Genomic DNA, 12,500 nt, shown 5'->3' with positions numbered 1-12,500 from the left:
AAGTGAAGGGTTTGGGAAGTGAAGGGTTTAGGAAGTGAAGGGTTTGGGAAGTGAAGGGTTTAGGAAGAAGGGTTTGGGAATTTAAGGGTTTAGGAAGTGAAGGGTTTAGGAAGTGAAGGGTTTGGGAATGGAAGGGTTTGGGAAGTGAAGGGTTTGGGAATTTAAGGGTTTAGGAAGTGAAGGGTTTGGGAAGTGAAGGGTTTAGGAAGAAGGGTTTGGGAATTTAAGGGTTTAGGAAGTGAAGGGTTTGGGAAGTGAAGGGTTTAGGAAGTGAAGGGTTTAGGAAGAAGGGTTTGGGAATTTAAGGGTTTAGGAAGTGAAGGGTTTAGGAAGTGAAGGGTTTGGGAATGGAAGGGTTTGGGAAGTGAAGGGTTTGGGAATTTAAGGGTTTAGGAAGTGAAGGGGGCGGAAAGTCTTTTTAAATTACAGCCTGATATTTCTTGACTTCTGACCCTCTGGAAGCTCTGAGTCTGTGTAATATCTATACAATGCGGTGCGCTGATGAGATTATCCGCTTCATCCTCCGATCCGAGACAGGAAGGTACGCTCGCTGAGGACGATCTGCTCTGTCCTCACTTCTCCATCAACGCGTCCCGAACGGAAGAAGTTTCATGTCCATCCAGCAACAACCTCGGCCTGCACATGTAAACCAAAGATAGGCTGTTTATACGGCACTTAAAGTTTGTTAAAAGAACGTTCGATGATGCACAACATAAATGTTATGGAAGCTGTGAAATGAAAACCAAATGAAAAACTGAGGGATGGAGGAGAGTTACCTCCATCTGCTGTCGCTTTGCATATTGCTCCACCTTAGAGATTAATCACAGACAGCAGAGACAAAGTCTTGATGGTGATCATGATGGTGCAGTTTGGGGGATGGAGGGGGGGGGGGTCAATAGATTAAATCTGTAATCTATTGACCCATAACTAAAGTGATGTTTGAGCTCATAATCTGTTCATCTCGTGGTAAGTGAAACCCGCTTTGTTGGATTTCGTACCGGCAGTAGACAATAGGGAGGATCATTTTAACAAGGCTCCACGCTGGGCAAGGGGGGGGGTGAAAGAACGCACAAAGTGAACGAACGGGATAAAAATTGGAAGCCCGGTTGGGGACATCTGGAAGGATTCAGCCAAACAACTTCTCTCGTTGTGGTAGATTTATTTGTCAGACCACAGGTCAAGTATCAGCGCTGCGTTTGCAAAGGCAGGAGCCGTTCTGTCACCCGACTAACAACAGGAAGAACATCATGTTTTATATTTCTTGTTAGATATAACAGGGTTCTTGCACCATTTCAAAAGTAAAATGTAATGCTTTTTAAGACCTTTTTAAGACCTCAACAAATATAATTTAAAGACCCAAAAATGTCACAATTTCTTTGGAATACGCAATTTATTGCCTCCTACAATGGAAATCAAAATTTTTTTTAGTATAATAACCGACAATAACCCTTCCAACACTGTTTGGCCAATATAGATGTAAACAATCAAAGTGATTCCTTTGTGATGCAGAACAGAGCCAACATAACCTACATACGTTTGGATTACACTAAACAACACAATGCATTGCGAATCGGGGAACATGGCAGCAAAGACGCCACGTATGTCATCATTAGCTTTAAAAGAATTGTGCCTCGTCACAGTGTGGACTCGGCGGCTTTCAGCCCCACGGTCCCTAATGAAAAGGTCTTTTTGCAGAGTTTACACATTGCCTCATTGTTGTTCCAACCGCCTCCTAAACGCGTCCTCTTCCATCCACGTGCCGTTAAATTTGCACCCAATCTTCTTTGCATTTTCAACCTCACATCGACAACCGCGTAACGGCGACACGCAGCCTGACGTCAGCGTCCGTAGCCGGCGTCCCGTAAACAGCTATTCGATTGCGGAGACTCATTTCGCACAGTACTAAAACATTAATAGCTACAGCAACTTTACGTGAAATTTAAGACAATTTAAGACTTTTTAAGGACCCGCGACTTTTTATGGCCCTAAACTGGCGTCGAGGAGGAGAAGGTCCTCTCGCCGCAACACAAGATCCAATCACATGCAGCGCGTGGTCTCCTGACACGACGTGAACATAAGGAACCAAGCGCTTGGTGGGTCTCTAACTCTCAGACCTGCGTCTGCCTGGTTGGCTCTGCTTCTCCTCTGACCTTGGACTCCTCAAGACAGTGACTCCTAGATGAGCACTGGGAAAACAGATAGTATCCACGAGTCTAGATGTCCTTTTTTTCAGCTTTTCCACCACAAAAGGAACAAACAGACAAACTGAGAAACAGTTAAAACGTTCCACCCCCCCCCATCAACATCCTCCCTGGTTGTGTTTTCTTCTTCGTCTCTGGCAGCGGTTTTCCACCTCGATTACACCGAGTCAAGCTGTTCCTCTTCGCCTGTTCAGTGCGAGCCGGCAAACGTGGCACCAAACCGCCTCCCCCCCCCCCATCTCTCCCTCCATCTGCCGCAACTATCTGCCGGCGCTCCCTCGCCTCCGCTCGCCCTCGCCGCCACAGAAAAGCCTTTGTTTCTGTGATAAAGGACGCGGTTCTTTCTCGCTGGCTCGGTTTGGGCCCACAAGGAGCTTTGTGGACGCTTAGAACGTGGGTACAACTTATTGTGCAGCAATCTGCACCCTTACACACACACAGTGTGCGTGTGTGTGTGTGTGTGTGTGTGTGTGTGTGTGTGTGTGTGTGTGTGTGTGCACGATGGGAGATCTGGGGGACACTTTGTTCTTTGGTTTTGTGCTCTGTTGGCTGTCAGAAGTTGATTAAATGAATTATTTTCTGGTTCAGGTTATTATTTTTCACGACAATGATGAACTGATTCGACCAAATGTTTTACAGCCCCCCTCTGCCCCATTAAGCCCCCCCCCCCCACAAAGATATCCATCCAAAACCTGTGCTTCAACATCTGATTCCAAACTTCCAAGAAAAATGACGGACAAAATTTTGACCTCAGATACCAAAGAATGATCGAAACCCCCCCCCCCAACGAGAATGAGCCGACGGCCCAAACCCCAGCAAAGGACAGTCTGTCCCGCCTCCCAAGCTGTCGCCCCCCCCCCCCAAAAAACAACAACAACACAAGAGCAGATCTTCAGCTTGTCACCTTCCAGCTTGTTCCCCCAAAGATTACGACACCCAAACTACAGCGAGCATATTGAGGCACTTTCACATGAAAAAAGAGGTGGTTACCAGATGCTTCAACCCCCCCTCTTGCCCCCCCCCCCCAAAGAAAAATCCTGTCTAAACTCACGCAGGCATTTTCATCTCGTGGATTATTGGGTTTCGGGGAGGGACGGACAGACGCTTGCGGGAGTGGCTCATATTTTTTTTAAATATAAATAAACAAACACATGTCAGAGGGCGTAATGGGGCTGAGAGGTGGTGCGAGGGGGGGGCGGGGGGGGGGGGCAGTAGTGGGTGAAGGGGGGGGGGGGGGGGGGTTCCTTAAGAGCCTTGGGCGATGCAGAAAGCTGATTATGCAGAATAAAAGGATGATTGGAGCAGACAAGTTTATGTCGGCATTAATCAGGGGAGAGTTCTGTGATCAGTTGGTGCATAAGCATCTAGAGGAGGAGGGAGGAGGAGGGGGGGGGTGGAGGGCGGGTGGGGGGGGTCCTACCACGGCCAATTCTATCCTCAACGTGACAAAGCAGGAACCCCATTCGGTCAAACTTGAAATTCCCAAATTTCGTCTGACCCTCTTCTCGTTCCCTCCGACAAGCGGAGTGGGGGCCGTAATCAGCGTAATGATTCCTTTCATGGGGCAACGACACCACGTGATGTCATCAGCACGCACCTTCACGCTCCTAACAGGTACCCCCCCGCCCCCCAGATAATCATCATCCTCTCCCTGAGAACTAGAGTAACACAGAAAAAGAGGCGTCAGGAGCTGCAGACAAACCAACAAACACATTGAGAGCCATAAAAGCCGAATAAAGCCTTTTATTACCCGCTGACACCCGATGAAATATTTCACTACGCCTCCGTCCTCTATGAACATATTACGCTGGAGGCGTCACCATGACGCTGACGTTAACCACTTCACGTGAAACCGGTTTGCAGAGGGGAGGATGAAGCCCCCCCCCCCCCCCATGGCGTGTGTGAATATGCAACGCTCCCCTGTTTTTTTGCCTTCATGCAAGGTTTTCAACATGAAATTGTTTGGAGACGTTTTGCCTCGCGGGGACGGGGGGGGGGGGGGGGGGGGCAGAGCGCTGAGCTCGGCAAGAATGTCCCGACGCCACTTCCTTAGTCGAGCATATGCCACTTTCTGTTGTGTGTGGGGGGGGGGGGGGGAGGGGGTCCAGCCCTCTGTCCGCTTTAGGACACGCGTGACCACCAAACACAAGGTAAGCAAAAAGAAACACGCACACGCAAACACAACGCATGAGCGAGACGGAGGGGTCCAACGAACCGCACCTTCAAACAGAGGGTGGGGGGGGGGGGGGGGGCGCTGCATCCGCCTGTGGCCACGGGACTGACTGACATATTTCCCACAGCTCCGTGTCACGGCAGGATCATCACACGTGATTACAAGGGGGGGCAACAGCGTGATCGTCTGTCGCTGATTCCTCTGACATCTGTCGCCGAGGTGACACGAGCTGTGACGACGATGCCCCCCCCCCCACTCCGACCCGACGTCTTAAGAGCCCCTTGTACTGCGAGCAGAGAGGAGTTTGGAACCTGGTAATCAGACTATTGTGTTTAATTGAGACGCGCCCCCCCCCCCCCCCCACCGTACGGCGGAGGCCGTGGAAGTTGATTGGTTGGTGAAGCTGACACATAATCCAGCGAGCAGAGCGTCCTGAAGCCGGTGCGGTATCAGCAGCCCCCCCAAGATGGATTATTCCTCCCAGGTTGATAACAATGGTCCTGGGATTAGAGGACAGCTTGTGTACAGGAGATCAAATATAATATGGAGCACAGAAAATGATCTCCGGGCTAAATCCTTTCTTCATTTCATCTTGGAGATTCCTAAAACATATGGATTAAATTGTTGGTAATGGATCGGGGGGGGGGGCGTTCTCATCAGAAGATGAGAGCTTCATCTTTGATTAAATGTCAGACTTTGGCCGTCACATATGCTGGAAGAAAATCCCGTGTTTCCTTTTATTCTCTGAGCGGCTCCTTGTCGGGTCTCAGCAGGACGCCAGCGCGTGGATCTCTCATCCGGCGCCACGAACCCGCCCTAAAGATCTAGTGTGGCCGCAGGCTGCTGAACACAGAGCAGGAACATGTCGACTCCACACTGGGAACACTTGTTCAAGATGTACACATTTATTGAGTAAATTATTATATTCCTTAAGAAGACAGAAGAATTCAAAGAATTGGAGGAATTCAAGCAGGTCAAAGGAATGAATCCTTGTTAAAGATGCTCTGGGCAGCTTTGCGTTGTTTATGGTTACCGACATGACGGATTAGAGCCCCCCCCATCCGACCGCCTTCTACCTCCCGTTATTTTTCGTTTCAGCGCATGTGCGAATCGATTAATCCCGTCATAAAAACGCCGTCCATAAAGTGTGTGCAGGAGGTAATGAGTCAGCAGCTGGCATTACGGAGCATGTGCTGTTTGTCATAATATACGCTGCCATGCTTAACACACACGAGTCGTTTGGAACGGTGAGTTTAGTCTTTTAGGTTTTAGGGGGGGGGGGGGGTTGATGACAAAGACAAAAAGCTTGTGTGCAGAGGTCACCGTGGCAACAGCAGGCTGTAAAGAAGCTAATAGCTACACACGCACACTACTATCATACTACTACAGCACTGCTGTGAGACCTTTAACCCCTGTATGGTGTTCACCCTCCCCCCGAGGAGGAAGTGCTTCAGAATCATTTACCGGTCGGGCGACGCGACGCGACCACGGAGGCCGTTAAACATCGCCGGCGCCGCTCATGCAACTCATGCTTCCTTCAGTCACTCGCCGCACAAAACGAGCCTCCATCCATTGCCTCATAATCAGTCTGCAGCACAGCAAAGGTGTGTGTGTGTGTGTGTGGGGGGGGGGGGAGGGGGCTGCTTCAAGGTCACCGGGCCCTTCACCACTGTGGCATGATGGGTAATTCCTGCTGGCGGCAGGCAGCCGGCCAGCCAGCAGACAAACTGCTAGCGAGGCCAGCTTTACCTTGACTGAAAGAAGGGAGGGAGGGGGGGAGGGGGGAGGAGGTGCACCCACCCCCCTGCCGCTCGGTAACTGGTACCAAATGGTGCCTCCCCCCCGGGGTCCTGACCTGGCAGGCAGAGTCCCAGGACACCTCAGAGCCGAGCTGGAGGACGGGCGGACAGCTGTCTTCTGTCAGTGGACGCGTGGACACACACACACACACACACACGCACACACACAAACACACACACACACACGCTAAAGATTGTCATTTTATGACAATTTTTTAAATCCCAAAACAGAGTAGTTTCCTGTACGGAATGACGCTATCTTGAAAGAGTGACTTTACCGTGTGCACATACACACGTATGATGTATGATGTGAAGTGAATTGCATTTAAAGAAAACCACCTCTTAGTTGTCTTGAGTCTCAGATGAGGAAAGGCAGGGCGGATAGAACCGACCCCCCCCCCCTGAGTAGCAGTGTTATATGGATCCTGATGGGGAGAAGCTGCATAATTAATTTGTATTTCCCGGCATGACAGATGTTTGATTTTGGCCATAAAAGTAATTAATAAGAGAGTGGAGGGAAACGCAGCTTGCTGAACGATTATTTATGAAGACTCCTCTCCGAGCATGTGGGAGGTGTGTGTGTGTGTGTGTGTGTGTGTGTGTGTTCTGCCCCCCCCTCACGTCACCTGCTCCCCTGGCTGCCCCAGCTGTTAGCTTAGCCGCTAGCACCCTCATCTCCAAACATTTGTTTTAAGGTCCCTCTGAGGATACAAAAGAAACATTGCACCATCGTCATGGGGGACGTAACCTTGAGGGGGGGGGTTATTATTTACTTTCATTACTTTAGAAGTGTCTCAGGCCTCTGATTGTTGCGTCACAGACGCTTCCTCCTGGAAGAACTACGGCTTATGAAACGTTAAAGCGCTGCGCCCATCTGGGGGAGACGTTTCGCTGTGGACGACGCAGGCCGAAGAGCAGCCGCAGCATCTCGCGCCAAAAATAAATCCCCTCTGAAGTGGGGCTGCACCACATTTGGAGGACAAGTATGTGTGGACTCGCAGGAAGACGAGAAAGCGAATCGAATAATTAAGAGACGGCCGACAGCCGGAGCAGCAATTTATGCCTCGATCAGGCCACCAACTTCAGTTTTTCTTTTTTCTCTTGTCCGCGTGGTTTTATTACAGAGCTGCTCGGCTTCAGAGGACAATAATGAGGCGTGATGGATGCCAAGCAGCGAGGACGGGGGGGTGAATGTGATCCTCTCAATGAGGGGCCATAAACAGGACCAGGGGGAACCTCGCCGGACGTTCAGAGCGAGCAGCTGATCGCCGGTCCGGATGCTCGCTGGCTTCTTATTAGTCAGCAATGATTAAAAAGTAAATTTGATAGCGCGTACAGGAAGGGGGCCCCGATTTAATCAACCCCCCGTCCCCGCCGTCCCCGTTGTCCTTGCTGTAATATATATTCACGTTGCTGTGGCAACAATAGGGTCTTGTTTCACATTCATTCAGACCTCTGGTCTTAGTTAGCGGAGAGAGAGCTGCATGTACGTTTTGAACAAAAAGGCCTTGAAATGATCCGTTTGAATTGCGTCCCCGTCCGAATGAAACCCGGGTGCATCCCTGACTGCCGGCGACAAAAGTCAGTAAGTCCAGTAAGTCAAAAGTCAGAAAGTCCTCAGCGGCAGAAGGACCCCGAAGGAGAACGTCTCCCCTCGTCAGCTTATTTTGATCCGAATGGTGGTAATTGAGCGGTGGGAAGTACTGCCATAACGACTTCGCCGCGGTAAAATATCACTTCAAATACTTGTTTGACCTCCTCCGAGTTGTCCAATTAAACGTCCTGGATGGTGAACGTGCGAGACAGCGGCGCGGACAGGTGCGCCCGGCCGGCGTATAATGGTACAGGTGCGTCTGATTAACGGGGAATGTATTTGAAATTAATTACAGAGCGATGAATTAGTGCAGACGAAGTGAATTGAATCTTTCCCTTAAATAAAGAGATGAAGTATAATGAAGAAAGTAAGAAAGCGGTCATAAAGAAATGCATTTGCATACTAATTAAACCGGCGTAATAATCTCACTGATATTCTTCAAAAGGAGTGTACTCAATAGAAGTCATTTCCATAACTTACTGAGTTATTGTCCCTCCGTCCTACGGCAGTGGGGGGGGGGGGGGGGGTCTCGGCTTCAGGCGGCTAAGCTCCTCTCATGGGGGTTTTTCAACTTTCTTCCCCCTAAAACTTGCGCGCCGTTCGTTGTCATTCCCGGCACGGCCTCCACGCGGGTTAAATGTCCTTTCAATCTGTTAATTGCGAGAGTTTATAACTCAAAAGGAAAGGATCCGAGACCCTCCATAAATCACAGCAGCAGGGGCTTCTTAATGAATTCCTCCCCCGTGACATTGCAGGTAGCGCCGTCCAACGCGAGGACTCGCGTTCGCGTTACAGCAAGTGGAAATCAAACGCTTCCCGAGGAGCCAATCGGCATCTCAGGTGTGCGTTGAGCTTCAAAGAGGTGTTACGTGGATGCGAGACGACGCCAAGCAAGCGCCAACAATCACGACGCGTCCCGTGACTTCACTGCTGCCACACGTCACACGGTCCTCCCGCTTTGCTTCCTGCTGCCTTTTGTTCATTTCATTGATGCCAAACAAAGGAATTGTATTCTCCTGCTCATTCAGAAACAATAAATATCAAAGCTTTTATGACCTAGAAGATCTAATCACCATCACGTCATCGCTGCAGGACATTTGTTTGCAAGACAGTTCCAGCGTCCACAACAGGAAGAGGAAATGCGAGTGTGCAACGTGGTCTCCAACACCTGTTGGTAAAAATGGATACGAAAATCTTGAACATGCAAATTGGTAACAATACACAGGAACTGGCGGCGGTTAACCACGCCCCCTGAGTGAAGAACATGGCGGACCATGTTGGATTCTTGAGTGAACGTCTCTCCGCCATGTTGGATGTTTTGAGGGGGTTAGGGTTAGGATTCCATTCTTACAAGTTAACATTGATTTCTCGTTAAAAATGCAATAATAACACGTTTATTTGACATGGTTAGACTTCAGTGTGTTTACGGGCCGCAGGTCCCCGTTCACTTTGAACAGGGCGACGTCATCAGCTGCAGTCCGTATTTATTTCGTATGTATCACTACGAATTTGTGCGTTCAAGATTTTCGTACACATTTTCACGAACAGGTTTTGGAGATCAGGCTGGAGTGTGAGAGATCACGAAGGGCCTGATAGCGTGTGTTATCTGAGAATGTGTGTGTGTCTTACACTCGTATCCTGCAGGTTGGGCAGGTTGTTACTCGCACACGGGGGGGGGGTTATGCGTTAATGCATTAAAAAACTTTCACTAGTTGAGATTAAATGAATCCTTCTGTTAATTTTTGGGCCGTCTGTCCCTCATCTGCGTTCAGCAGGAGCGACGGCGTTCCTCTCTGTCCGGGGGGGGCGGGGCGATAAACCGCTCAGAAGCAATATGTAATTAAACTCAGAGAGCATATTCTTTAATCCTGAAGGCTATTATAGATTTATGGTCAGTGCATTGTCTGAGCCCCACAATGGTCTTCCTCCCGTGAGCCTGTATATATATATTTATATATTTATATATACATGTTCTTAACTGGGTAGATAAAGGTTCTGTAACCCTTTTAAATCCGCCCCGTAATGGGAGTGCTACAGTGGCTTACTGCCCTTCGTGGGGTAATGCGCCGGCTTTTGTCTTCGGCCCGGGACGGATAGAAAAGCTTTAGGGGGAAAAAAAAAGGAGTAAAAGAGTAAAAGGGAGAGCGGAATGTGTGATTATAATGCACCGGGCGTCATCAGGGCACATTTCCGTACCCGTCTCCGGTCCCGCACACGTGAAAGTGTAATTACAGCGTGTTCGCTTGGAGCTCGCGGGGGATTAAAGTATTCAGTGCGTTTAATTGTAAGTGTTCTACATTTTAGAGAGTGACTTATCCCCACGACAGGCGCTTTGAAATGACAATACTCAACTTAATTGCTACTCTTATTTGCAATATTTTGACTCAATCTGCGTTCTCTGCTGCGGACGTTTCCTTTGTGTTTTAATAAAGTTGATATCTCTTCATCTGGTGGCTTGTTCACCATTAATTGGCTCTTACGTTCTATTTTACACCGTTCCATTACTCCTACTGTAAAGAACGATCTATAGAAATACCCCAAAACTTACATCATTCTGAATTGCACTTGTTTTTCTTTAATAAAACAACAGCCCAGAAACGTGATTTAAGGTGAAGAATCGTCTGTTTAAACCAGTCTAATGCACAGGGACACGTCTTATTAGAAACATTCGATATTGACAGCTCACAGAAACATCCCCATGAGTAGAATAAAGTGCACAAACAGCCACAAAAGAGACTATTAACATGAGTAGAAACATCTCATCCTCACTGACAGGAAGCATTGAGACGTGGCGACGCTGATAAGACAAACGATGCAAAGCAAATACATGAGGGATAATTATGACAAATAGAAACATGCACCACAGACGAGGTTATGTTGCTTTGTCAAAACACACAAAACATTAGCGTGTGTGTGTCGGTTGTGTAAAATGCACAAATGAGTAACGATAGAATTTCCTTCGTCAGATTCCTGCAGGTATCAATTCAGCAGAAGCCACACGAGAATTCACGCAACCGTTATTCACAGGTTGAAGTCGACTCATGAAACGAGTAACCGACAAAAAAACTGAACTTTCTCTCTCTCACACACACACACACACACACACACACACACACACTCTGATTTCACTTTTTAATGGGCTCTCACCTAATTACCGTCACATGCTCCTCGCATGTGAGCCGCGGAGGGAAGTCAGGAGTCGGAGAACAAAAGGAGGTCAGATCTGGAGGTGTTGGCACGAGGCCTGATGCCCCCCCCCCCTTTTCCCCTTGAACACGATGTCAATATGTTGACGTGCCTTCCTTTATTAAGATACCATCCAACTGATAACGAGTCCTGCTGCGTGTGACCAACATAAATGATTAGAACAGAGCGCGAGGAACGGCAGGTGGCTTCTGGCACAAAGAAATAATCATACTTGATGTGGAAAATAAAGTAAAAGGACCCATCTGTTCCCGATGGGGGGGGGGGGGGGGGCACACACACGTTAACATATTGTCAGTAACATTACAAAATACACAGATAATAATTTAGTCACGGCCCTCTGCTCTGGACACTTGTTTGTGATGAGCTAACAGAACCGAGCCAGCGGCCGCGCTCAGGCTTCAAATTAAAACGCACCGTGACTTGTCCGCCGGCCATTTCTTCCCGCGCTGTGCCAATCGTTTACCAGAGGGGGGGGGGGGGGGGGGGGGCATGCAACGCCAACATGAGCGTCCGGAGGAGGTCACAATACGTAATATTACTGTCTTTGTCTAACAGGTGCAACGGGATCCTGGAAGCAATCAGCGATGTTCAATAGCGACATGAAATAAATATGGACTGGGAAGCATAACTCCACAGGGGGTTCTTTGGAGGAGGGGGGGCGCACTCCGGTCGGAGGCCGTGTCGGATGCACTGGGAGACTCAAATTACCGAAATGAAGAGGTGCACCTAGGACGGCCACTCCTGTCGAGAGCCCCTCGCTGTGAGGGACCTGGAGGGGCCACAGCGGGGGCCCCCGCCCACCCCTGTTATATTCTAACAACAGGTTCATATGTGCTGCAAATGAGATTCATCTGCCTCGATCAGCCGCTTGTTTGAGGCTGATCGGTCTAATGTGTGCTGGTGAGGGGAGTCGTCCTCGGGATATGAATGAGATGATTAAGACTCGGTCCACTCCCACAACCCGATCGACAAGGCAACAGCTGCTGTACTGGGACTATTTTATGACACAGATGTGGTGGTTATAATTTCAACTGTATGACAATGAGATTAAGATAAGTGACGGAGAAGGACGAGGATGTTTATTGGAAGTCATAGTACAGTGTGATGTTACAGTCACAGTGTGGTGTTACAGTCACAGTGTGATGTTACAGTCATAGTGTGGTGTTACAGTCATAGTGTAATATTACAGTCACAGTGTAGTGTTACAGTCATAGTGTGGTGTTAGTCATAGTGTGATGGATGTTACAGTCAGTGTGATGTTACAGTCACAGTGTGATGGATGTTACAGTCAGTGTGATATTACAGTCACAGTGTGATGGATGTTACAGTCACAGTGTGGTGTTACAGTCACAGTCTGGTGTTACAGTCACGGTGTGGTGTTACAGTCATAGTGTGATGGATGTTACAGTCATAGTGTGATGATGTTACAGTCACGGTGTGGTGTTACAGTCACAGTGTGATGGATGTTACAGTCAGTGTGATGTTACAGTCACAGTGTGATGGATGTTACAGTCAGTGTGATGTTA

The sequence above is a fragment of the Gasterosteus aculeatus genome, chromosome 13 (assembly GCF_964276395.1).
Source record: "Gasterosteus aculeatus chromosome 13, fGasAcu3.hap1.1, whole genome shotgun sequence".
Taxonomy (NCBI): domain Eukaryota; kingdom Metazoa; phylum Chordata; class Actinopteri; order Perciformes; family Gasterosteidae; genus Gasterosteus; species Gasterosteus aculeatus.
The sequence above is the reverse complement of the archived record's forward strand: the minus strand, read 5'-3'. Positions refer to the sequence as shown.